The 23,007-nt window shown below is 40.7% G+C and overlaps 1 protein-coding gene across 6 annotated transcripts in view; it reads left to right on the top strand.

The window, feature by feature from the left end:
• Positions 1 to 23,007, top strand: part of chrm3a (cholinergic receptor, muscarinic 3a) — a 112,281-nt gene that overhangs the window by 5,825 nt on the left and 83,449 nt on the right. For 2 of the 6 annotated variants that reach the window (XM_079854390.1, XM_079854386.1), the window contains exons 3-4: positions 8,748 to 8,822; positions 12,188 to 12,531. The exons of 2 other annotated variants lie outside the window; for them this stretch is intronic. The gene's annotated coding sequence lies outside the window, so the exon portion shown is untranslated. Of the gene's footprint in view, positions 1 to 8,747; positions 8,823 to 12,187; positions 12,532 to 13,101; positions 13,264 to 23,007 lie in introns of those variants that run through there. 2 more of the 6 variants (XM_079854387.1, XM_079854389.1) reach the window with 2 other exon arrangements.

The following is a 23,007-nucleotide window of genomic DNA, read 5'->3' as shown; positions in this document are numbered from 1 at the left end:
TTAACCTCTCTTTATAAAGTTCAGGTGACGGAGACGTAGAGTTGAGGCAGTCTACCCTTCTTATAGAATCAATTAGATCGTCCAGTTTTTGTTTACGTTTTTTATTGAGAGTTGCGGTATATGAAATTATTTCTCCCCTAATAACTACTTTAAGTGTCTCCCACAATGTAGATGCTGTAATAGATTCGGATCTGTTATGTAATAGGAAATCGTCTATAGCTGTTGATACAAATGTACAAAACGCAGGATCTGATAACAAGGCCGTGTTTAGTCTCCACAAAGGCCGTTCGTTATACCTCAAGTTGCAAATAAGGTCTAATTGCAAAGGAGCATGGTCTGATTCCACAATAGGTAGATATTCAATTTGTCCAACAGAAGGAAGGAGAGATTTATCAATAAAGAAATAATCAATTCTTGAATAGGAGTGATGAACATGTGAAAAATAGGAATATTCTTTGCTGTGTGGAAATTGAAATCGCCAAGGATCAACCGCCCCTACTTGCTCTATAAATGTAGATAAGGCTTGGGCCATCTTAGAACGGGATAAAGATTTGGGATTAGAGCGGTCAAGGGACGGATCCATTACGCAGTTTATGTCACCACCAAAAATCATAAGATGGGAGTTTAGGTCTGGCAATAAAGAGACTAGCTTATTAATAAAACTCACATCATCCCAGTTAGGCGCATATACATTAACTAATACGACAGGAACATTGTATAATATCCCAGAGACTATAACATATCTTCCCTGAGGATCTGCAATAGAAGCAGAGGCAGTAAATTGAATGCTTTTGTGTATCAAAATGGCAGTTCCCCTTGCCTTAGAGTTAAAGTTAGAGTGGAAAACTTGCCCCACCCATGATTTCCTAATTCTGAGATGATCAACAATGCGTAAGTGGGTTTCCTGTAAATATATTATTTCAGATTTTAATTTTTTTAAGTATGCAAAAATTCTGCCTCTTTTGATTGGGCTATTTAGGCCTTTGACATTCCAGCTAACAAATCTAACTTTCGACCCCCCATGAGATTTAGTTAAATCGGCCATATCAGACATGAACAAATATACATTTAGTCAAGAGTTCACTGATCAAAAATGCAAACAACAGCATAAATGTTTCCTCACTATTCAGTTTGTATAAAAACATAACATAAAACAAAACTTTCCCAAAACTTTTTAGATAAATGAAACTTAGAACCAAACTTCCCAACATTTTCCTAATGCTTGCTTCCCCAACTGAAACAAGCCGCAGAAACGCTAGTTACGTATGTAACTGTGGTTCTGTGAATTCCGGATGACCGCCAGAGGCAGTGCAAAGCACTAGTGGATAATCGCTGCGCCAGCTAGATAGATCGAGAAGAATATAACGACAAAGTCACGTCATGACGCAGACCGAGACGCGAGGATATAACCCACAGCGACTCGGTGCCCAGCCTCAGAATGCTTTCTCGCGCATTCCGAGTGACGAGGGACTCTGGCGGTCATCCGGAATTCACAGAACCACAGTTACATACGTAACTAGCGTTCTGTTTCATTCCTACTGACCGCCAGAGGCAGTGCAAAGCACTAGTGGATGACGCATATCAACACAGTCATGAGGAATGCCACCCACCTGCCAATATCAGGATTGCTCCAGAAGGACTGCAGAGCTCACATCATGGGAAGCAGCCACGTTAACCTTGTAGAACCGCGCAAAGGTACATGGAGAAGACCAGGTAGCAGCTTCGCAGACATCCGCCAAGGAAACTCCCCGTAAAGTGGCCCAAGACGAAGACACGGCCCTAGTGGAGTGACAAGTAACACCCACTGGTAAGGGTTGATGAGATCTATTATACGCCAACTTTATCGTCTCGACAATCCAGCGTGATAGTCTCTGTTTGGACAAAGATGCACCCTTGCGTACCTCACCATAACAAACAAATAACTGATCTGTCTGTCTGAAAGAAGCGGTAGACTTAACATAGCACTTTAAAGCTCGTACAGGACACAGAAGATGAGACCTCCCCCCATCTGTATCTGAGTGATTGAAAGGCGGCTGAAAAGCAGCCAGATGAATAGACTGATTCACAAATTGTGGTAACAAAACCTTAGGGAGAAAGGCTGGATTAGGCCGAAGAATGACCCCAGAATCCTCTGGTAACCAGCGTAAACACAACTCACTCACTGACAAGGCATGAAGTTCACCAACACGTCTAGTGGAAGCAACGGCCAACAAAAAAGACACTTTTAAGGACAACCACTTAATATCTGCAACATCTAATGGCTCAAATGGTGGTGTACAAAGGGACTCTAGAACAAGCGGTAAGTCCCACACAGGAAAAGGAGTAGAACGAACAGGCTTTAAACGCCTCGCTCCCTTCAGAAAACTACAAACAAGGTTATGAGACCCAAGGGAAGCACCAGCAACCGGGTCATGATAAGCAGATATGGCAGCAACATAAACTTTTAAAGTGGAGGCCGCCCTGTTGTCATCAAATAGATGCTGCAAGAAACTCAAAACTGTCGGCACAGTACAGTGAACTGGGTCAATTCCTTGATCTCCGCACCAAGAAGAAAATATCCTCCAACGAGCAGCATAAAGCTGTCGTGTCGAAGGAGCCCTAGCGTTGCCGATAGTGTTCACTACTGCCGGTTCACAATCCATTAACTGTGATCTGGACCCAAGGGCCAAACCCAGAGCTGAAGACGAGTTGGATCTGGGTGCCAAACACGGCCGTGCATCTGAGAAAGAAGGTCCCGTCTGGTGGGAAGCTGCCATGGTTCGCCTTGTAACAGACTCAGAAGGAGAGGAAACCATGGCCTGGATGGCCATCGAGGTGCCACTAAAAGCACCCTGTGCTTGTATAGGAATACACGATGTAATGTTTCCCACAGAAGTGGAAATGGAGGGAACGCATACAACAGGCAACTCGGCCACTCGTGGGCTAATGCATCCTGTCCCAATGGGCTGGACGTTTCGGCTCTCGCGAACCACCAGCGGCAATGAGTGGTCATTTCCGATGCAAACAGGTCGACCTCTGCCTTGCCAAACCGTTGCCAAATCATCTGTACTACATCCGGGTGAAGTCTCCATTCCCCCGGGAGCAGCAGATCCCTGGACAGAGCATCCGCCACTTGATTGTCCAATCCCGGGAGATGAACTGCCCTTATTGAGGCCAGCCGGCCCTGAGACCATGTGAGGATCTTGCGAGTTAGCAGTAAAGATGCAAGAGACCTGGTGCCGCCCTGATGATTCAAATGAAAGACCGTCGACGTGTTGTCGGACCGGACAAGCACATGACGACCCATCAGGTTTGGTAAGAAGTGTTGTAGAGCTAAGTACACTGCCTTCAACTCCAGGACGTTGATGTGTTCTAAGGCCTCCCTGGGTGACCAGTGACCACCAATTCCCCTCTGGTTCCACGTTGCCCCCCATCCTGTTAGTGAAGCATCGGTCGTGATCACTTCCCGACGGGAGGACACCACCCCTAGAGGCACACCGGCTTTCAGAAATGTTACCTTTTTCCAGGGTTTCAATGCACGGACACAGGCAGGCGAAACGACAATCATGCAATGGCGATGTCTCGCTGAATCTAGCCCTAAGCTGTTGCTCCACCTCTGAAGAGGCCTGAGGTGAAGCAAGCCCAAGGGGATCACGGATGTTGCGGCAGCTAACATCCCCATTAGTTGCAGAAGGACCCCATAAGGAAGTTTTGTCCCCTGACCGAAACGAGTCAGTAGCTGACAAATATTGTCTGTTCGTGCGTGAGACAATGTGGCAGACATTGTGATTGAATTGAGTGTTATTCCTATGAAGGTTATGGTCTGTTCTGGGACCAGATGACTCTTTGTGTCGTTTACAGTAAGGCCCAACTTCTGGATATGCTCCAACACAATCCTGGTGTTGTGTAACGCATGTCGTCTTGTTGGGGCACAGAGCAGCCAATCGTCTAAGTAGGGCAGAATCCTCATGCCCTTGGACCAAAGTGGAGTCAGGGCCGCACTCATGCATCTTGTGAAAACACGAGGAGCCAGAGATAGACCGAATGGTAGAACTCTGAACTGATAGGCTTGATTCTGAAAGCTGAATCTTAGAAACTTCCTGTGGTGGGGAGCAACGGGAACATGGAAGTAAGCGTCCTTCAAGTCCACACTCACGAACCAGTCTCCTTTCGTCACAGATCGAAGAACGTCGACTGTGCGTAACATTCGGAAAGGAAGAGACTTTAAGAACACGTTTAGGCGCCTCAGGTCCAGAACTGGACGAAAACTGCCATCTTTCTTTGGAACAAGGAAGTACGTGGAGTAAAACCCGTCCCTCTGATTGATGGGAAGAACTTTTTCTATGGCTCCTTTCAGTAACAGTGAATGAATTTCTAAGGAAAGGGCCATTGAACTGGTTACGTCTTTGACAACTGTCGGAAAGATTCCTGAAAACTTGGGAGGCCGGCGTCGGAATTGCAGAGTGTATCCCCTGCTCAAAGTCGCCAGAACCCAGGGGTCGGACACTGAATTTTCCCAGTAATGTAGATGCTGCACAGTGAAACGACCGACCGCCGGCCCCATAACTTCAGGGTTTTTGGCCTCTGCCTTTAGGACCTGTGGGGGGGCGCTGACGTGGTCTCCCCTGCTGGTGACGGTAAAAAGGGCGGCGTCCCTGGGCCTCCTCAGCCCCTCTCTGCCGCTGTGGAGCCTGAAGCTGAGAAACGTTCTGCTGTCGCACTCGATGCTCCGAGCTCGGATAGCGTGGGTGAGCCGGAGTCAGAGGCATTCTAAAAGGTGGTGTTCGTGGAACCTGAGTCAGTTGTCGTGTGGCTTCTGACAACTTCATTCTCTTTTCCAATACCTCAGAAACATTGGGGCCAAAAAGATGTCCTGGTACAATTGGCAGTTCTCTCAGTGTCTTCTTACAATCTTCAGGTAACCTTGCCTGAGCAAGCCATACCTGACGCCGAGCTGTTAGAAGGGTCGCTGAAAGTGTCCCAAGTTCCCGAGTCACATGACCCATAGTCAACAGAGCAGTCTGTAAGAACTGAGATGCAGAAGCGTCAACGCTCGCTGACTCTAATGTGTTATTGCAGGCAAGAAGCAGCTGGCAGATAGTATTCTCAGCTCGAGTTATATAGGCTACCGACTCATATGCTTTCTTCAAGAAAGTGTCAGTACGTCCACATTGCGCACTCGGGCAGCGTACATTGCCTCTTAGAGCCTCATCTGGTGATACCACCAAAGCTGCAACCGGCTGTTCAATTTCAGGCGCCCGTCCTACCCCAATGGAGTCAGCCTCAGCCATTGCTGCAAGAGTGCGGGCTGTCTTTGACCTCCTCCTAGGCACATTGGGACTGGTAAGTGCACTGGAGAATTCTGTCACAAAATCCTTACACGGTGGCATTGCGAACACATTACTATCAGCAGCTTGTCTGAAGAACACATTGGTTTGAATGGGTTGGACAGGTGATTTGTCAAGACCCAAACGAGCCACCGCCATCTGCAGAACCGATAACACATCGTCTGGAGCAGATGGGCCTGCACCTGATGAATGTACAGACCCACCGCTTGAACCACCTGTAGCATATAGGTTAGAAAAAACATCGTTTGGGAGGGTGGGTTGTATGGCAGGTTCCACCGATTCTTCATCGAGAAAATGAGAATTAGACGCGCTCATGGAGAGAGCGTCAAAATCTATATCATGTGGGGGTTGGAAATCACTCTCATCCACTGGTGTGTTCTCAGTATGTGGGGCCGACACTGGGGGTTGTAGAGACTGAAGAAGACGTTTCATCTCAATCATTTCTGAAGAGAGAGAAGCTACAGTCTTCGATAACAAGTGTTCTGAACTGTCTTTGTGTGGTACAGATTTCTTCTTGCTAGGCGGAGCGCCAGCAGCTGCTGATGCGCGACGCTTTTGAGCGCGTCGCGGCTGTTGTGCGAGGGTAACAGGCGAGTTAATGTCTAACTCAGCAAGGCGAAGCTGTCTCTCTGACATCGGTAGCATACTACAATGCAAACACGGATCAGTCAGGGCCTCCTTCAGATGTTGAGCGCCTAAACATGATGGGCATCGATCGTGTCCGTCGTCGGGAAGAAGCGTATTCGGACACAATTTGCAACTTGAAACGGAGATGAGAGAGCTATGATCCATGACTCCGTCAATAACACGTCCTCGGTTAGCACCGTAGGCACTTAAAACTGTAATAGCACCCACTGAGCAGTTCGAAAAAATCTTCGGATAGAACCGAAAATTCTATAACATGAAACGCTCTCACAAGAAACGTAAAAGTCAAGTCTGCCTTCGGATAGAACCGCGAGGCATTCAATGACTAGCACTACGGCGAGTAACTTATGCGATGATAATATAAATATATATTTATATCAAACACATATAATGTTAGGTTTGCGGTGAACGCAACCTAAGCGCGGTCGAAACCAGCCACCGGATAGTACCGTGAAGCACAGAGTTTCGCCGACGCAACCACAAATAATCGTATGCACTCACCTAATTAAGAAAAATAATCCAAGATATCCGTCCTGATGATAGTGTAGAACGCGCTGTCACAGCTTGGGAGGGCGAATCCTCGCAACTCAGGTAAGCTGCACGGGACAGCGTGAAAACAAACGACCTATCAAAAGCGAGAAAGCGAAAGAGGCTGGGCACCGAGTCGCTGTGGGTTATATCCTCGCGTCTCGGTCTGCGTCATGACGTGACTTTGTCGTTATATTCTTCTCGATCTATCTAGCTGGCGCAGCGATTATCCACTAGTGCTTTGCACTGCCTCTGGCGGTCAGTAGGAATGAAACAGAACCTATATAACTTGCATGGCTCCCGATTATCCAGTCTTTACCTCTCGATCTTCTTGAGAGACTCCAAACCACAATATTGACGTTGAATACAGCATAGCGTCAATATTACGCAATGTACTGAATGAGCTTTGAGAAAATAAACAAAAACAAACATGCCGTCTTTTCTTGAAGTTTTAGATAAATTTGCGATGGAAGAATAGGTGGAGAAAGTCACCTTATTACTTGAAGTATATTGTCTGTGCCATTTAAGCTCATAGACAACATATTACGGCCAGAGTCGTATTTAGTCTTGTACAAGGACGCGTTGTTTGTAAAAAGCCTCGGCCGCCTCAGGTGAATCAAAAGTGTGAGTTTCCTCTCCGAATTTCACACGGAGACGTGCAGGGTGCAGAAGTTGAAACTTTATGCCTTTTTGATAGAGGGATTGTTTGACTTCTTTGAATCCGGCGCGTTTTTTCGCTAAAGCTGCACTCGTATCCGGGTATAGCCGCAGTGACACTCCGTTGAATTTAGTATCATGTCTTCTGGCCCAGTGAAGTGCTTTTTCCTTTTCCTGAAATCGGTGGAAGCAGACAATGAATGGTCTTGGAGATTGCCCTGCTCCAGGTTTGGGGCGAAGCGCGCGATGCGCTCGCTCAAGTTCAGGAGGTTTGTCAAACACGCTCTCCATGGCATCTTTAAGCAGCCCAGATATAAATCCAATGGGGTCTTTTCCGTCCTCAGCGCCTTCCGGAAGGTTGATAATACGCAGGTTAGCCCTTCTGGATCTGTTCTCAAGATCGTCAATTTGGTCAAGAAGAGATGAATTCTGTGTCTTCAAGGATTTAATCGTCGCTTCCGCGGCGGCTAGCCTTTCAAAGTTTTCACCGGCCAGTACTTCGGTAGACGTAAGTCGGTGCTGAAACGAGCCGACTGTCTCGCGTAGCGTCTCGAGGGAGGCCTGTAACGGCTTGATTGAATCTTGAATTAAACTTGCCATGTCCTCTTTTAAACTGGCCCGCTGTTTTGACAGTTCGGAGACTAGTTGACTCATTGTCAAGTTATCCGTATTGTCTTTTACAGGTATTTCCTTGTTGCTAGTAGTTGTGTCGTTAGCCGCCATTACTGCTAGCTTACTCGCTAGGGTTGCACCTGACCGTGTTGCTGGTGCGGTACTTTGCTTCTGTTTAGAGTTGCTCATTTCGCTTTCTGGGCTAGGTGTAATACTTATATGTTATGTTGCAAAGCAATTAGATTAGAAAAAGAAGACGCATAAATATGTTTTAAAGGAGTGTGGTTAGGAGGTTCTCGCCTCTGCTGCCCTCTCTTACATCGCCAAACCGGAAGTCCGATATTTTTTCTATTTAAAACTTGACTCTTCTGTAGTTACAGCGTGTACTAAGACTGACGAAAAATGAAAAGTTGCGATTTTCTAGGCTGATATGGCTAGGAACTATACTCTCATTCCTGCGTAATAATCAAGAAACTTTGCTGCCGTACCATGAGTGCAGCAGGCGTAATGATATGACGCACCACCTGAAAATAGGTCTAATAGGTTAGACAAACTTAGTCCCGGTCACGTTGGAAGTTACTGAGCTGGGGACTATTTTCAGGCGCTGCGTCATATCATTACGCCTGCTGGACTTTTCATTTTCCGTCGGTCTTAGTACACAATGTAACTACAGAAGAGTCAAGTTTTAAATAGGAAAAATATCGAAACTCTTTGGTCATTTTTTTGAGAGAGATGCTAATGGTCTTGTCCGATTCAATGATCTATGCTATGCTATGCTAAAAGTGGTACCGCCAGACCCGGAGATCGGCTGAATGGATTCGAAAACGGTAAAACTCAACTGTTTAACTCTGGGGGAGTTGCAAAATGAGCCTATTTCCAAAAAAAGTGGAGTATCCCTTTAAGAGGATGATGTTAGTAGGACATCACAATGTGAGTGCGGGACTCACAGTTACTGGGAGTTACTGTGCTTGTAAACAGCTTGTCCAGTGAGACTGTGATTATTCAGACTACCGAAATCAGGCAGGATGGCTCCAACAAACCTCTACAGACTGTGTAAGTGACCACAGGAGTGATGCCTCATTCTAATTTCTATCATTTCTTTGAGTGTGTGAGATTCTAGTCATTAATCATTCTGATTATTTCCCCAGTGAGACAGAGCACTTCATCAAACAACTTTTCTGCTGTACTCTGATGCAACCCAATTTCAATGAGCAACTTTCCGTTTCTTAAGGTATAATAAAACTTCTTCAATTCTACAATTCTTCACACTGAGGGAGAGAGAGAGAGAGAGAGAGAGAGAGAGAAGAGAAAGTTATTGCAAGTAAAATAACTGCAGATCAAAGCAGATCCCTTTCATCATTCATTTTGGAAATTCTGTTCACTGCCTTATACACAAGGCGTATGACTTAACTGTCTGAAGATTTACTGGTATAGGTCATTGGCTTCTACCCTTCTATGATTATGATCATTTTCGATTTAAGGGCAATAATTTAACAAATAATGAAACATTATTAATTATTTTTAAGGACACTGTATAACATAGCACAGTATTAAATTATGTGTGATTTTTGACAATTTAAATAGTCATGAACCCAAATTATTGCATGTATGCATTTGATAGACTCTTTTGTTTAAGCGACAGGGTATTCAAGCTACACATTTTTCAATATGTGTCTTCCCTAGGAATCAAACGTGTGACCTTGGCACTGCTATGATCTATCAGTTGAGATACAGAAAAACCAAAAAGCAAGTGGGAAAGAACTAGAGTGAGCGGACAGCTTCGCTTGCTTGTGAGTAAAACCGAAGCCAATTAAGTAGAAGTGTCAATAGCAGGAAGTGAAGCTGGGCCTTCCTGTTTGTACAGCAGTTAGTTCCCACTAAGTCCTCCGTCCACCTCAAGGGCTACTCCTGATGAATTGAGCTTGACGCAATGATCTATGGCCTAATTAATTGCAAACTATATTTATTGTGCATCTGTGTTCTATGGGCACAGGTGGCAAGAGGTCTGTTCTATATGTAGATTATTCTCCCCCTGTCGAGACGGTGTGGTAGTGGTTAAGTTGTCTTGGAAACAAGTTTATTGATATGTACTTAAAGTGACACTGTAAGTCATTTATGACAACAGTGTTTGCCAAGCTAATACTCTGTAGGTGAAAAGACATTTTATTTCCTGGAAAGAAACCATATTCTGACATAATTAGTCCCCAAAAGCTAGACAGGTAAAGAGAGAGGACATTTGATATACAGTTGTCATAGTCTGACTTTTCAGAGTTTGATTCTTTTCATTTCTACTTTATTTTCACATTAATAATTGCTCTGTTGCTCACACCCCTCTTCCTCTATATCTTTCTTTGACTTTCTCCCTGAGGTGAATAATCATTAGGATTGTGGACAGTGGAATTGACTTTGAATCTTTATCTGAGCAGCAGTGCGTCCCCTTCACTTTCCAGACCTTTTCTTTCTGAAATGAACAAAAACATTGTGCCTTGGACGGTTATGATCAATATCACTGACTCACAAATGACAAATGGATTATGTATAAAATAGTAAATTCTTAAAAGGTACACTATGCAACTTTTTTTTGTACAAAATGAACTAAATTTAAATAACGACGCAGTACATCATCAATCCTTCTTCCAAAATGATATTTTCTTTGTCTTACCCTTCACTATGCTAAGCCTATAATAAATGTTTATAATTTAGACTTGTCAGAATGGTTTTCGTGGAAAATTGCGTACATTCGTCACTCGCCCGTTTGTGTCTCATCTTGGTGTGGGAGTGGCATGGGTTAGTTGTCACAATGAGCGAGAAAGGTCGAGATGAAGCAGCTAAATCTAGAACCCCCGGAGAATCACCCGTTTAAAAAAAAAACGCTGAACAGAGGAGAGTCTGCTGGCAAAAAGAGAAGTGCGACAGAGCTCGTAATAAAACGAGAGTCAACATTAGCTTGGCTTTTCGGAAATGGTGAGAACTGAGAGATCAGAGATGTTGTAAGAGTGACACGTGGATGGCATTTTCATTACTCAACAGATGAATATGATATTTTATTGAACAGATAGGCTAAATTGCCATTGGTACTGTAGCTCTCTAAAAAGATTATTGTAAAGCATTATCTATTGTGAAGTTTCACATTCATCTGCACAGCTTGTAAAAGCCAAACACAATGCATGCAGTTTTGTTTTTAAACGCTAGAGGGACAAAAGTTACAAAGTGTGCCTTTAAGATGGAGAATTTACAGTGAACAAAACAATAAATCCAGATTTATAGTCCAGTTACAGCTCCTGCATGGTCTTTATTTGGGAGTTTAGACTAACATATTTTTATGGTGTTGCAGCAGATCACATCAAACAATTATAACCCATAGTACACTAATCACAGTAAGTCATTACCTTCTCTATAAGCTCTTGTTTGCATTCAATTTCCTTCTTGGAATATTTATTTGCATTAAATTAGAGGTAAGCCTGCTGCACATTTGTGTAAACACTACATTGAAGACTACTTACACTGTAGGGGTCCATATGTTATGATCTTTAACATGCTCTGAACAAAACAAATATTTGTTTAATTGGGCATCATTAAGACAGTCTCTTACAGCTGTTCTTTAAGCATGCAGGGTAATTAGTTCTTATTTGTCAGAACTGAAACAAACTAATTTAAAATCTTTTTATACAGTAGCCTTAGATGAAAATAAATAAATGCAGCATAATTATTGGAATGCATTGGCTTGAACAAAAAAAAGCTATATGATTGAAAGATAAAAAGATAAAAAATGTAAAGATAAAAAGCAAAATTATATGAATTATTATATTTAATCTGTTAGAATAACACTGGTTTCCATCTATTGTTAATGACCATCCTCTTTTCTCAGAACTAAAGTACTTTTCATAAATGTCGGATTGGGGCAAGTTGTCACACATTTTAAATGTTATCCGTTATAGGCTATATAACTTATAGCTAATACTTGTTGGGCAAAAACAATTGTACAAAATATTAAGTAATTTCCATTTTTACATGTTGTTTACATGCTGTTTGATTAATCATTCTGTATTTCATAACTAATTTCTAATAAAAAGTTTGCTGAAAAGTCTTTAATGCCAGGTTGCATTTTAACCACATACGGCGTGATAACATGCCCCACAGAGGTCAGTGTTTGTGAAACTGTTTTATTTTAAAAAAAAATTTTTTCAGGGTACAAATGATAACAAGTGAAATTTTAAATATTGATTTTACTTGATTAGGCAGAAATTGACCTTCAAACAATAATCATAAACTGAAAAATATTGTGTCCCCTATAGGCTAAATGCTGTAGAGCAAGTGCTAGTAAGAAATGTAGCCAACTTTTTTTTCAAGGCAACTTTTATCATAACTTTGCAAGGATGTTTTTGCTATTGTAAAAGCTAGTATTGTCTTTCTTGCAGACAATTCTCTTCACCAGTTCTGTGCAGTTTGGTGCGGTCTGAATGGCTTTTATAAATGAACGCTCTGCCACCTGCTGGTGCGTCACTGACACTCTAGCCAATCACGCTCACGCGCCGGGAGAAGCCTTCCTCTCGTGCGCTCTGGGAGATCCAGTGGCCTGGCAATTAGTGACCAGAGCGATACGGGGAACCGATACACAAATATCCGGACGGCCGAGGACAAGCCGTGCATTTCTGGAGAGGAGCCATGCGCTTTTAGTGGATCTACCAAAAAGCAGAGGACTGAAAAGAACAAGTTATTTCCACTGAGCATCTTTACCTTTCAGTGAACTCCAGCTTGTAAGGTAAGCAGTGGTAATAACGTCAAGAATTACATTAAATTAGTAGCGTATTGTATTAATCAATTAAAATGCATGCATAGTAAAGCATATTAATACTATTCATGCTTTGTAAAGATATTATATTTTGTAGTTTCAGAATTTTTTCTGTATTTACAAAATTTAGTTAAATTCATTGCTAGAATTTATTCTTGCAACTTATTGAATACATTTTATTATATAAACAATATACTGAATTTGATTATGCTTTTTCCTAATTTACAAACCAGTGCTGAACCGTAGCGTCACTATTGCAAGCTATTTACATTTCTCAGTAGTGCGACTTAGCGTCAATAGTTTTTAAATCACGAAGCTTTTCAGTTAAAAACTCTTGATTAATTAGCGGGTTGCGTTGACAAACACTAAAATGTTTCGCTGGAAATATTACACGAATCAAATCACGATCTGTTTGCTGTCGGCTGTTTGGAATCCGGTTTAGCGATGCCCTAATCGCGAATGAATCTTTGGAATCGGTTCTTTCCAATGAATCAATCAAACTGGTTTCCAAAATCGGTCTGAATCATTTGGACGGCTCACTCGCGCACTGAACCGTTTGGCAGTATTTTATTGAACACAGAAGAACGTGACCGCTAAATAAATCAGATATTTGCCTACAGTTCATTGAAATCAAACCTGCAAACGCATCCTTTTGCAGCGATATTAACACCTGAAATGCAAACGTCAACGACTCTACTGCAGGTAAATACATTTTCCAAACGAACGAGTGTTAAAACAGTACACGAAATCACTGAAACTAGCAAAAAGAACCATTGCATTACATTTTATTAAGTACATTGGTACTTTAAATACGAATAGTTAGCCTGGCTATAAGTTTAATATTCCGACACCATCACTGCATTGTGGTGTTTTTTGTTGTTGTTGGGATATTTCAAATGTATAAAATACGAAGTAATTACTGTATAGTAATATCTTTGAGCTTGCCCAACACTGTGCAAAACCATTTTAGAATTTGATTGATGCACGTCGCTTCTTTCGTTATTTTAAATCTTTTAACCTATGTAGTTGAATTGTTTTGACATTTTGTTCGCTTTATTGTCGTTTGCCTTGTGACCAGGGCACGCGCAACTGTTGATGTACGATCTCGCGGGGGAGTCGTGATGAGTGATGTGTTATAACTCGTGCCAGACGTTTCCATCCGCACATGATTTGTTTGTTTCTGGAAATCCGAAAGCGTGAAACTATAATAGCTCTGAAACCTCCCTTAAATGCTGAAAGTTCGCACGCGCCTTTGCGCACAGGGTCGCGAGCTTTTAGAAGATGAAACTGATGGAAACGGAGGGCGGGGGTGCAGTGAAGGAATGTTCTGTCATAATGAGATGTCGGTCAATGCATACTCCCTTTAGTATAGAGGACAGTCAGTCTGCACTCTCCATTTTGAATAAGGTAAATATATTGAACTTCAAGTTTAAGTTTATTTATATAGCGCTTTTCACAACATAGGTTGTATCAAAGCAGCTTCACAGTAATAAATAAAAACAATACATCAATGTTTGTTTCTAGTGGAACGTCCACGTTTGGTAATGCTGATCAATGGTATCGTTGATTGATTAATTCAATTAAATATCCCCAAATATCCCCAACTGAGCAAGCCAAAGGCAACATGAATCACTTCATGTGATTCATGTTCTATGAATATTTGTTCATGACTTTGATCTTCACTGTTTTACTGGATAACTTTTTTTTAGTGTAGCATTTGTAAAGTAGCCTTATTTCTGTAAGTCTATTCAAAAAGTCAGTGCAGCCTTTATGTTGTATGTATACAGTCATTATACGTACGTACAGACATACATTGTAAGTCTTGGCTACGAAACAAGCTACTGAACATTTCCATGTTTTTTTAAGCCAAATTTTTTTTTATTAAACATGTTGACCAGTGACCATTGTTGGGGCATGTTGTCACTCTCTGGGTTCAGGTCACAATAGGAGCCTGCCATATTGATCCAACCACCCACCCACACACACCCACCCACACCCACCCACCCACACACACACACACACACACACACACACACACACACACACACACACACACATATACACACAGTGTATATATATATAAATAAATAAATATGTATGTATGTATGTGTGTGTGTATCTATCTGTTGTATGTATATATATATATATTATACACACACACATATACTGTATACACACACACACACACACACACACACAAACAAACATATATATATATATATATATATATATATATATATATATATATTAAAATTGTGTAGCTCAAATCTCAAAAGGTAACATACACAATCATTAAAACTTTGTTTTTCCCTACATAATGTATAATCAATAAACTGTATGAAATGACAGCATATAAAACACTAGCAACTTTCCCTATGACATTTATGGAAAAATCCCCAGTGTGACAAACTAGCCCCGGTCTGTCCTAAATATAATATAGATGCCTGGCATTATTTATGTAAGGCAATTACTTTTGACATTGTTTTGTAGAAAAGCCTTTCATTCAATAATGCAAAGGCCAATAACCATTGCGCACAAAATGTTTTATGCATTTTGACTCGGCCAGTGCTTTTAACTCACAGTTGTCCACGGACAGACAGTATGCTCATGTCAAATAGTGATAAGAGCGCCTCATGTTTAATGTATTGGGTCTTATCTGTGCTGTTCGGCCTTTAACAGTGTGGAAACAGCAGCAAAGAACATAGTGTCCATTCCTGTCTTTGGGAAAAGAGTTTCAGATTGTGTGTGTCTATGTCTGCATGAGAGAACTATAGCTAGGGGATCAGATTAAAGGAAGAAGCGAAGAGAGATTCCGTGGAGTGTGTAATGCCCTTATATGAAAGGATTTAAAACACCTCCAAAGAAGTGAAGTGATCCTTGAAAAATTAGGCCGACCTGTCTTTCGGAGTCTATTTCTCCTCATTCTTTCTCTTTCATTGTACTTTCCCTGTCCCTCCTCAGTCTCATGCCTCCACATACGCTCTTCCCTGTCTGTCACTTTCTCTCTCACACTCACACAAATGCTGCGCAATATGCTTTCACAGTCATGTGAGTCCGTGTTAGATTTGACTGACACATGCAAAATAAATATAATATTGTGACAAATATCTATCCATCTACCCATCTGTCTTACCTGTCTGTCGGTCTGTAAATGTTTCTGAAACCGAGTTAGACGTAACACAGGAAGAACAAACAAACCTTGTCTTTCCACTTGTCAGTCACGCCTCATTAACTTGTTATCATTAGGCAACCATCATTTTAAAATGATTTAGTAATGCCTGTATGCTTCACCAGCCTGCTATGGTTATTAAAAGATACACCTCTGAAAGTACATAACGCCTGGTCAGAGTCTGGGTGTCCTGATTGTTTTTTATTTGTCTAGAGGGGTGTCAAAATTCTTGTCAACTCCACAGTGCTAAAATTATTTTAAGATCAAAATATTACTGATTAACTTTGTGTTGATTTCATGATTATGTTAGTAGAATGCCATTATCCTTCATGAAAGTCTTCTGGCTGAATGAAGTAAATTAATGGATTAAGCTAATCAAGGTGTAACAAGGCCATCCAGGGTCACTTTGATGTGCAATAAATCAAAAGTGAACACATTTCATTGGTATTCCATGGTAGCAGTGTGTGTTTGGCCCGTCTTGGCTTCTGTAGTCTAAGTCTTCCCACACCTCCCCAATGTCAAATGGCTGAATGCGGTGCCTCAAGCAAACTCTGATGTGCTGGACTGCATGTCCTCTCCTTGGAATGTGATTAGATTTCTGTCATGCTTTAAAGGCATTTCCAAAAATACGGGGATAATTATGTTTACAAAACCTCGTCCAGAGCATTGTTTGGGTGGTTGACAGAATCACGGATCTATCTATACTGAATGTTGCCTCTGGCTGTTTATACTAGTGCTGAAACTGTTGGTGGGTTTGTAGTCTATCACGCACTATAGGCTAGTACCTGGTGTGCTTTAATGATCAGATCCATCTGTTAAAGGGGTGGTTGATTATGATTTAACTTTTCTAACTTTAGTTAGTGTGTAATGTTGCTGTTTGAGCTTAAACAACATCTGCAAAGTTACAACGCTCAAAGTTCAAAGCAAAGAAAGATATTTGCTTTTAAAGAAATCATTTTTTAAGGACTACAACAAACGGCTGGTAGGGACTGCACGACATTCCTCCCGGCTTAGTGACATCACAAATCCTAAAATTTACATAAACCCTGCCCCCGGGAACACGCAGTGTGAGGAAGAGTTGTTATAGTAGAGTACATTTGGGAGTCAACAGAGACTTATTTGACATATTGTAAAAAGGGGCATTATACCACCCCTTTAAAGGAGAACTTGGTAACTTTTTTAACTTAATAAAACTGTCTAGAATTCATTTGGATGGTTAAACAACCTGTTCTGGTGATATTGGTGACTTTCCCCGCTCCCCCCAGCGTTCCCAGGCGGAAAACCAACCTTGCAACTTAGGGACTACCGTCCCGGCAAGATAGAAATTGGAAGTCTCGTGAGAAGCGAGAACGAGAACGAGAACAAGCGCGAAACACGAATTGCTTTACGGCAATTCGACATAAACACACACGCATGTATGATGTATTACCAGATTACCCACCTCAGTAGACATAGCTCCACACGATACAGTTGGCTTGCTCCGATCAAAACAAACGCACATGAGCAGCGGTAGAGAGGGGGAGGAGGCCGCCGCAAGTGAGTTTTTTACGACCGTGTTGTGAAATATACGCCCCCCCACAGCTGTAGGGGGAGCTCGTGGGGAAAACATGCGACAACAAAAGGAAAAATCAGCGAAGAAGTGACTAGAGTTCGCTAGAGTTGCCGAGTTCTCCTTTAAATATCCAAAGCATCTGGATGACTCACCTTTGGTTTCGAACTTTTGATGCTACCCTGCAGTGCTATGTTTACTGTTACATAACATTTAATATAGCTAATTCTCTTTATCATTTATAATGGATCATTGCACATAGAAACAAGCACATTAGTCACAAGCCTGTTTCCTTTTCAACTCCCCATGTAAACGATTCCCCAGAATATACTGGAGTTCACTGCTTTAAACAGGCTGCTCATTAATAAGCGACTAGATTTTTTTTTTGATGTATTGATATAATTTAGTCTTCTGAGATAGTCATCTCTGTTTTTAATTGCTTAATAGAACTTTGGATACACTTTGGTTGGACTTTTTGATTAAATGGTGGTGCAGTGTACAAATCTTTAGAAATTACGCTAAGGAGGTTTTAATATATCTTCCACCTGTGTCACCAAATATTTTTGAGTTCACACTGCAAGGAAGTTGAGTTTCACATTGTCTAGCTTTCTCCAGACACTGTTTAATGAGTTTGGACTTGCACTTTGAATGGTTGAACCTGGCTGTACTAATCTGTCGCTTATGGTGGCGCTGAGGCAGTAACTCTGACACAATCCCCATTAGCACTCTGGATTGCTGGTTTATAATCCCTCTTATTAAGTGTTCTTCTGACAAATGTAATCCAGACGTGATCCAGGAGCATTGTGACTCCCACCCAACAGTAGCTTTTCGTCTCTAAGCTGATTTACTTCTATACGAAGTGGTTGTGGACTCTGAATTTAGTTAGCTCAATAAATAAAGCTTATGATTTAATTTAAAGTTACAGTAATACAGCATTGAAGGATAGCAGAGTGAAAAGCAAAGTGGCTTCAGAATTCATCTCTAAAGTTTTTGAATCTCTTGAGGTTTTCTAACACAAGTGGCCACATTGACACAAAAGCTGTCAGGGCTGTCAATCAAGCTGATTCTGCAGACACAATGATTGACCTCCTGTGGGCTTGTTGTTTATAGGCGCGGGGGGGGGGGCTTCCTTTAGTCTGTTATTGGTCTTAGATGAACACTCCTTTAAAAGCTGCTTTAGTAACTGCTTTTCACTTGTTTTGCGGTTAGGGGTGCCACACTGTCTATTATTGATGCAAATAATAATTAAGTAGAGCGCTCCCTTTATAATCACCAAAGCTGTCAATGACTTCAGTTCAGTGGGAGCTCACCCTTGCAAAAACTCCCATTTTAATCAGTAAAGCTGATATTCTGGATTAATTGAGAATCACAGCGATTTTTTTTATGTCAAACAGAGATCACGATTCTGAACAGACAACTAAACAAAATAACGTAATTTACTAGAGGTTCTGACAAAATGATAATTGCTGCTGTCTTCAACGTAACTTCTGATGTTCATTTGTGTTTATTTACTATTAAAGTCCGCGTGAACCGGAAGTTGCAAATGACTTTTCTCCAGCGTTGTGACGTATTTCCCAGTGAAAAGGAATATTGAACAGAGGGCAGGGTTTCACTCTAGCGCTCCTCCTCTCCATCTCTCACTCATAGCAGACTAACGGTTTGAGGGGAGTGTTTAAGCATTTCCCAACCCAAGCCGTCAAACCTACATCATCAGAGAAGGAACGCCATTCCAGACCGGAAGTAACTTTTCAGACTTTGATTAAAGATTACGACGGCAAACAATTTTTTTCTGTGTATTAACTTGCACGGATTAATTTTTCACCACAAGACTAGTAATATGCACTAACAAAGTAAATAGGGTCCATTTTGATTTCAGTTGGACTTTAACTAGTAGTAAAGATGATCGGTTCATGTGCCGCTTGAATTGAGGCACTACAGCGATCTTTCACATCAAATTTAAGAGCGCCAAAACTGTATTGTTTGAATTTTGTTATAAAATTGACAGAATTTGAAAGCCGGGACTTTGTTTCATATCATATCAAAACTCTTTGCTTCGCAGTTTTTCACTGCATGTGGCGTAAGAGTGTAAGAACAGTGTCAATTGCGTGAGGTATTCGCAAGCGAGAAAAGCTCTGGCGTTTGCTGTATTAAGTGGATTCTGACTAACTTGAATGACTCTGATTGACAGTTGCATTTACGTGTTCAACAGATTTGACTGTAACTGGCTACATTGCTAATGCTCCAAAAAAAACAAAAACAAATTGTAAATAGAATCCTTTGGCACACTCCACAGAACGCTCAAACAAATACACAACGGTACTGCTGAAAAGCTCATTACTTTTGTCAACACTAATTTGTTTGTTGTTTTAATTTTGCGCTGGCCATAATGGCCGCAGTGGTCTTGAACACATACTGATGCCTAGTGGTGATGATGCAGCATCATGCAAAGACAAAAGCTTTCATTTACCATTACCACTGTAGAAATGCTTTTATGCATGCTCGTCCATGACTCATTTAGTCTGTAAAAGTAGGCTGACATGTAAATATCATATAAGGCTATTAACTGTTAGGCTATTAACTGCAGTCTCCTTCTCATATGATAATCTTACATGATTTTTTTTTATTTTTCAAAAGTATGGTTAATTTCTTCATATGTAAAACATTTTGATAAGCAACATTTGCTTTTTAATAAGAAAACATTATTGAGAGCAACATTATCCAAACCACAGAAATAAAAACTTAAAATACCACAGTAGCCCACCACAGAAACAGTCCAGCTTGATCATTGTTCTCCCACGAAGAGAGTTGCTTGGGCCATTAACATATTGAACAGCAGGGCTGTCAAAAGTCATCCATTGTAAGACCGACAATCGGTGGAAAAATTGGTTAGTAAGCTGCTCGCCTTATAGGACTAGAACCCCCAAGTATGAGTTGAAATTCAGAAGCCTCCAAAAACGACAAGGTCTGTATTGTCAATTATATATATGCTGTAATTACATCAGACATCTCAACTCAAGACGCCATTCTGCAGCTGGGGAATTATTTACAACTTCCCTTCAAATAAACCTGCAACGAAATGCACTCGCTCTAAATAGAACCCCTCAGCATCAGGCTAAAATATACTTTCGACGTATGTCTTATTATATAAGTAACTCATGTCTTTTTAGGCTGAATCCTGCATGACAGAGGCGGACCAGCCAACACTGAAATTAAGAGGAAATTGACAGATTTTGCTTCTAATATATTATTTACTCTTCAGACTGTAGTGTTATATCCCTGAGGGCTCCCAGATGTGAATCGAGCTTTGTAAGCAACCTGACAGAGAAAGTCGCCTCTCTCTCTGTGCGAGGCTGTGAGGTGGAGGAACACTCTAGAAAGCATGAAAGCCTTTTGCCAAGATGGCCTCCACGGGGGACCCTTGGGGAAAAATGCCTAGTGAATAAAGGAATGAACATTGACAAGGTGTCTTTCCTGCAAACTGGAAGAGTTTTGTGGAGGTCTAACCTATCTCAATTGATGTCACCCCAGAGCACTTATCACTAGGTTGCTCCTTTTTTGGGGAAAATGTTACATTGACATCTTTTTCTTTACATTTTCTTGGACTATTTTTTAACACTTAAAGTTTTTTTTTGTACTCTTTTTTTTTAAATCCCCACCAATTCAATGGTCTCCGTCAAACTTGTAGTTTTTTTGGGGTAAAACCTCAAAAACAGTTGGTCCTACTGTTTAATCAGGTTAAAAGCTTTATCAAACAGATATTGTAAGTCTTTGCTATAGCTATATTAATGTTACATCTGTTGAACTGGTTCTTCCTGGTACTATTGAAATTTTAGATGTATGTATATTGCTATTGTATGTTAAAGTTGTTAATACTCAAGTAGAGAGGAGGATCCTCTGCCTCTGGAATTAATGCTCCTGCAAGGAATCATTTATTTATTTGCTGTGTATCTGTTCTCACTTTCTCTCTCCACACACACACACTTTCTGTGTCCTCTCATCTTTCAGTGGTTAGTCTGTGGCTGCTCAGTAGAGTTTTGAAACCAGAGGTCACCTGGGAATCATCTGTGATTGGACCACACATGCCTTCTAGTCTCTTCTGATCATCAGGAGGATGTGTGTAGGAATACCTTATTGCCATACTACTCTTGCTATTTTTGCTGTAGTATGCATACTATGCATAGCTCTACAACAGAGCATGCTACGTGTGGGATACTGTACTTCACAATGCATGGAACAAATGAATCAGAAGTAATGTGATTTTTAACTAACTAATTAACTAAATAATTTATTGCAAGAAAATGTTTTCATTATATTATAGAAGATTACCCATGCCCACATTTTTTTGAGAGATTTAAGTGTAAAATTGATCTATTAAAAAAAAAAGCTGTCTTCCATGTCACAGCTCAGGGTAGTCAATAATAAAAGACTTTGCCTTATAAAAAATGAAATTAAAAATAAAAATCAAATTTTTCTGAAGGGAAAAGTGGACACTTGAACTGAGTTTATGTGTTGACAGTATAGCATACTACTGTTAAACTGTCTTTAGCACAGTATGCAGTAAACAGCAGTATTCTGTTCGGAACGCATGGACTCCTCTCTTTGTCCGTTTCCCATTCTTGTTTGCTGTTTACGTGATGATTTCTTTTGTTCTTTCCTTCCTTTCACCCCCTTCTGTGATCATAATTACGCTTTTGGGATTCACATGTAGCAGCCGGAAGACCGAGTAATATTTGATTCTGTTCATTAACTTTTAATTATTTGTCATTATTTATTTATATTTAGTTTTTGTTGTATTGTATTGGAGATTGGTAGCATTTTTTAGTATGTCAATATTTAAGCCTTTAAGCCTTTTTGTGGTCAGGAGAGTAATTAACCTTTTTTTCGTTGTCACTTTTTTTCTTGCAGCTTTGCATTGGGTGAAATGCAGCTCATATAAAATGCAGCTCATGAGGGATAGTGACCTTAGGTCTTCCATGGTTGATTATTAACTTATAAGAAGCCATGATTTTAGAAAATGCAATTAATGCACCATAAATTATATTTAGGGATATTAAGAAAGAGATATTAAGAAAGTACGATGAGTCAGATCCTTCAATTTGTAAATATTCCAAAGCCCTGTCTTTGTCATTTCCCAGGAAACATTTCCCAGGAAACACGGTGAATGCTCACTATTACACCATCATAATAGGATATCTGGATGGTTTGGATTCCATTTTCAGAATATTCTCTGGCTAGGTGATTTTCAGGGCTCAAGGACTCAAAACATGAAACTGGTTGCCTAGACACAGATTAATCTTTGCCCTGGATTATTCTGTCAAAAAGACTTTGAGAATTCAGAATGTTTTAATCCAAGAAAAGAGTTATTCTGTGTCCAGGGAACTGACTTGAACTGACCCTGTCTCACAGCTGAAATGATGGGCCTTTTAAGTGCATGCTTTCCATTGGCACAAATATCTTGCTTCTATTTCTTTTGTGCTAAAAAATATATGGTTATTATAATATGGTTATTTGCATACAGATTAAAAAAAAATAATACATTGAATACGTTAATTTAAAGTTAATGTTAAAAACTTCTAGTGATAAAATAAGACTAATAACTTTTGCATTACATTAAATGCATTTGGTGTTAGTTTTTAGGGTTTAATTTTTACTTAGACAGTGGAGAATTATAGACTAATTTTAGAATTAATTAACACAAATGTCTAATTTTAGAGTCAAATTCTGATTA

This window comes from Squalius cephalus, assembly GCF_949319135.1.
Source record: "Squalius cephalus genome assembly, chromosome: 20".
In the NCBI taxonomy this organism is placed as follows: Eukaryota; Metazoa; Chordata; class Actinopteri; order Cypriniformes; family Leuciscidae; genus Squalius; species Squalius cephalus.
The sequence above is the reverse complement of the archived record's forward strand: the minus strand, read 5'-3'. Positions and strand labels throughout refer to the sequence as shown.